At 53.5% G+C, this 5107-nt stretch overlaps 1 pseudogene; it reads right to left on the minus strand.

Annotated features, from left to right (window-relative positions):
* Window positions 1-1003: 1003 nt before the first annotated feature.
* On the minus strand, window positions 1004-4898 carry LOC130266050 (olfactory receptor 14J1-like; annotated as a pseudogene).
* Window positions 4899-5107: the final 209 nt, after the last annotated feature.

Below are 5107 nucleotides of genomic sequence, written 5' to 3' on the forward strand. Positions count from 1 at the left end.
CAGAGCACAGCCCTGTCCAGGTGCTCAGGGTGGTTCAGAAGGGAGGCAGCTCTGATTTCTCCCCACAAACCCCCACCCCAATGGTCTCTCTGCGCATTCCATGCCTGTCCTGAGCATTTTTTCCTGGAGCCTCCTTGCCCAGGCTGTTTCTCTCTATTGAATCCTACCTACAGCCCAGCAATGAATTCAGGTGTTTTCCCAGAGTTTAGTGGCCTCAAGGCACCGTTTGTGCCACCAGAACTGTGCCAGCCCCGAGTGCTGATGATGGTGTTTGTGCTCACTCGGGTTCATCTCCCCAAACACACACGATGCACTGCTGAAATCTCCTCAGTACAGAGCAAACTCAGACTGCTCACTGGTCACTTGGTGTCCCTCCATGCAGGGACAAACAACCTCCTTCAGGTGGGGGAGGGTCCAGTGCTGGGTGTGGTGGTTGCAGGGGCTGGTGTGGGACAATTGCCTTGGGGCACCTTCCCAGGCTGTGGCCAGAACAAAGACACAGCCCAGGCCCTGCTCTGCTGCTCCCTCAGGTCCATGCCAGGAGCTCTGGCTGTGCCAGGACACTGCTGTGTGCCCCCTGCACACTGCCCCTCTGCCCCAGGCACTGGGCTTGCTTTGCATTCCTGGAGCACATTGCTGACAGCAGCTCTGGAGGAGAGCAAAGCCTTCCTGCCCTGCCCTCAGGAGATGCCCTTTGCTGATGGAGCTGCTGTGCTGGAGCCCAGCTGTGTCCCAGCATGTGCCCATGGCCTGTCCCTGCCTGTGCTCACAGCACGGACACGCAGCAGGACAGTGACCAAGCTGCCAGAGCACTGCGGCCTTACAGCCACAGAAGGGCTGGCAAGGAGAGGGTGGAGTTGGGAAGAGCAGATGTGGGAAGAGCCAGGGCCATTGTCCCTGGCTGTTCTGCTGTGCTGGGAGTCTCTTCACCTCTGCCTCTGCTCACAGTCACTGCCCCTGCAGAGACACAGAAGGGCTGAGGAAGGATCCTGGACACACAGGAGAGGGCATGCACTTGCTTTTATTTAAATGCATGTGAGAGACACCTTGCATGTCTTTGTCTTCCAAAAGAAAAGTAGATATAAATGTAGAAATGCAAAGAGTAATTTAGAGTATTTTTTACACAACACAACAGTAGAAAAAGTTACCAAAATAAATGGACAGGTAAGAAAAAAAAGAGAGATTGTAAAGAGTTACATTCTAGAGGCTCTGCAGAAGAAAAGAGAGCATTTAATGCTTCTGAAAATAGAGAGTCATCAGTTTTCTCGAGGCTCCTTTGAGCTCCTGGTTCCTCAGGCTGTAGATGAGGGGATTCAGGGCTGGAGGCACCACTGAGTACAGAACTGACAGGGACAGATCCAGGGATGGGGAGGAAATGGAGAGGGGCTTTAGGTAGGCAAATGTGCCAGTGCTGATAAACAGAGAGACCACAGCAATATGAGGGAGGCAGGTGGAAAAGGCTTTGTGCCGTCCCTGCTCAGAGGGGATCCTCAGCACTGCCCTGAAGATCTGCACATAGGAGAAAATAATGAATACAAAACAACCAAGTGCTAAGGAAGTAGTAAAAGCAGAAGCCCCAAATTTCCTGAGGTAGGAGTGTGAGCAGGAAAGCTTGATGATCTGTGGGATTTCACAGAAGAACTGGCCCAGGGCATTGCCATGGCACAGGGGCAGGGAAAATGTATTGGCTGTGTGCAGCAGAGCATTGAGAAAGCCACTGGCCCAGGCAGCTGCTGCCATGTGGGCACAAGCTCTGCTGCCCAGGAGGGTCCCGTAGTGCAGGGGTTTGCAGATGGACACGTAGCGGTCGTAGCACATGATGGTCAGGAGGAAATATTCTGCTAAGATAAAGAAGAGAAAGAAGAACACCTGAGCAGCACATCCTGAGTAGGAGATGTTCCTGGTGTCCCAGAGGGAATTGTGCATGGCTTTGGGGACAGTGGTGCAGATGCAGCCCAGGTCAGTGAGGGCCAGGTTGAGCAGGAAGAAGAACATGGGGGTGTGCAGGTGGTGGCCGCAGGCTACGGCTGCTGATGATGAGGCCGTTGCCCAGGAGGGCAGCCAGGGAGATGCCCAGGAAGAGGCAGAAGTGCAGGAGCTGCAGCTGCCGCGTGTCTGCCAATGGCAGCAGGAGGAAGTGGCTGATGGAGCTGCTGTTGGACATTTGCTCTGGCCAAACATGGGGACCTGTTCATGGATAAAGGACAGTGACAAGTCAGCAGAGGCTGCTTTGAGCCAGACCTGGTCAATTCTCTGTATGCTGTCCTGCTGTGACTCAGCCTCCCTTGTTTCTGCTCTGGGAAACTTTCTCCCAGGTCCCTGACTGAGCTCCAGTTGTGCTTTCTGAGAGCTGCAGGACAAGCCAGGCCTGTGCAGGGGGCTCTCTAGGATCCATCCCTGCCCTGCCACCGTGGGTTTTTGGCTGTGTGGCAGAGGGACAAGACTGTATATTCAGGATTCCTCAATGGAATCCCTTCTAAAAGGCTGCTGCTTCTGCATTCCCACTTCTAAAGGGCATGGAGACCAGGAAGGAATTTTAGCTATTATTTTCCTGCCCACACATCATTCCTGATTCTATGAGGACACAAATCCACAGCATTTCTGCTGTACTCACAGTTTTCCACTGAGAGATGTGAGAGGCAAAGGATTCCCTGTGGCTCAGGGCAAGGTGAGGGTCTGGATGGGCTTGTTCCCAACTGCCCTGGGTTTGCACCTTTGGCTGCAATCAGAGTACAGTCACACTCCTGTGTCACCCTGGGATAGGCCAGACCCTGCCCAGAGCAGAGGGATCCCTGAATGTCTCACCCTCTCTAAAGGTCTCTGAGCAAGATCTCAGCACCCCCTTCTGCCAAGGACACTCGCGGTTCCCTTGGTAAACCCAACAGCATTTCCTCAGCTGTGGCATCTTTGCACTTCCCTGTGGGACACTCAGGGAGCTCCGAGAGGCTCTGGCACAGATTTGCACCCAGGAGGGCAGCTCAGAGCTTGGAAGGACACAGCAAGGAGACCCCCAGATGTGCCCATGATGGGATCTCAGGGAGGGGGCTCAGCTCATTCCCCTTTCCCATGGACTGCTTTGCCCACAGCCCCACAGGTCACAGGGAAGCTTGGACACCCCATTCCCATGGACACCCCAGCCTGGCAGGAATCCCAAGAGCAGTGCCTGACTCAGCTGCTGCAATCCCAGAGCCTCCCTGAGAGCAGCAGATTACAATGACAGTATCAGAGGAGTGCAGAAACTAGAGAAGATGTTGTGGTGCTGTGCCTGAGAGGGCAGGGCAGAGACAGCCGGGCACTCAGGGCAGTGTTCCCGTGCCCAGCTGTGCACAGCACCTCCCACACACCAACAGTGCCCTCCTGCCCCCAGCATTGCTCTGTTCAGCCCCCTCTCCTTCCCTGAGCATCTCCCTGGACCTGGACATTTCCCTCCTGAGAGCTGCCCTGTCCCTGCCAGGCTCACAGAGCCCATCCCACCCTCTGTGCCCTCACCTGCCCTACAGAAACCTGCCTGTCTGCAGAGCCCTGCCTGGGGCAGGGTCTGTCTGCAGGTGGGCAAGGGCAGCTCTGGAGAGCCCTGCTGGGCCCTGCAAAGGGGATGCTGGTGCTGCCCAGGGCTGGGGAGTGGCTGAAAGCTCCTTGGGAGGCTCCAGCAGAGAGACTGACCACCCAAAGTTACAGATCCGGACTCTCTGTAAATATTCAAACATTACTTTGCAGATCTTGTGTGTCCCTTTCAACTCAGAATGTTCTGTCATTCTCTGATTACAATTCCTGTTCTGCTTCTCTCATCCCCCTGTTGTCTATAATCAAAAGAGAAAAAAACCCTTGCAACACCGTTAGAACAGTAAAGTAAAAACCAAACCTTTATTGGAAGCTTCCAGGTGTCCCAGTGGGGATGAGGCACATCCAGCCCCCAATTCCAACAATCTATTAGGGTTGATTAACTAGGATATTTAACAGGAACATCCATTAGGAGAGTCTGTTGTGCCTGTTAGATACCCTTGAGTCAACCCTTGGAGAAGGTCTAAGGGCTTCTTTGCTCCAGTTTTGTTATGAATGCTCACATTCTGGGTAAAAAAAAAAAAAAGTTCTTCTTGTAGGACCTCTTCCTGATAATAAGACTATACAGTATTTCAGGAATGTATTTAGAAGGTCAGCTTATTGTTCAAAAATCTAAGAGAAAGGTAAGGAAATGTACTAGAGTTAATAAAGGATTACAGTTATATAAGTATGTAATAGTAGTTTAATAGAGTTACTTAAGGGTTTAATAGAGTCAATTAAGAATTATAGTCTTATAACTATATAATAATAATAGTTTACAGAGCTATGAATATAGGAAAAATGTATAAAAAGCAGAAAACTTTTTGCCATCACCCCAAATTTCTCACCCTGCTCCAAGGAGGAAATTTAAAACACTCTCAGGAAAGCTCCTGATCTTTACAGCAATCCCAGGTTTACCTTCTTTTGGGAACTGTCATCCGGAGCTGTGCCCAGGCTGGTCTGGAGCTGGGAGCAGCCCTGCCCCACCCAGCACCTCTCAGCAGCAGCACCTGCCCTGCTCAGGGTTGCTCCTTGCCCCCACAGCTTCTCCCCCAGCGCTGGGAGCAGCTGCCCGGGCTGGCTGAGAGCTGTCCCTGGCAGGGAGCAGAGTCCCTGCCCCAGCACAGCGCCCTGGGCTGCAGGACCCTGCTCTGCAGGACAGCCCTGGGCACCCCTGGCTGCAGCCCCGGCTGCTCAGCCCTGCAGCAGAGCCTGGACACAGGGAGCTGCCTGGGGCTGTGCCTCGGCTGCTGCAGCAGGGAAACCCAGCCCTGCCCTAGAGCCACATCCCCTGCACTGCAGCAGCTCTGAGACTCCTCCTGGAAGGTCCTGAAAGCTGTGGGATGTGCCAGCTTCAGGAGATCCCTGCAGCAACTGCAGCTTATCTTCCCACAGCCAGCAGAGTGGCTGTTTGAAACACTGTGAGGATTTCTGCTCTAGTGAGCCCTCAGTGAGCTCTGCTCTGTGCTCCCAGCCCAGGCTGAGTTTAACCCCTCTGTAGCTCTGTGCTGTGCCCAGGGTGGCTGCAGGCAGTGCCCCAGCCCTACTGGGCTGTGCACAGGAGCTG

The sequence above is a fragment of the Oenanthe melanoleuca genome, unplaced genomic scaffold (genome assembly GCF_029582105.1).
Source record: "Oenanthe melanoleuca isolate GR-GAL-2019-014 unplaced genomic scaffold, OMel1.0 S001, whole genome shotgun sequence".
Classification (NCBI taxonomy): domain Eukaryota; kingdom Metazoa; phylum Chordata; class Aves; order Passeriformes; family Muscicapidae; genus Oenanthe; species Oenanthe melanoleuca.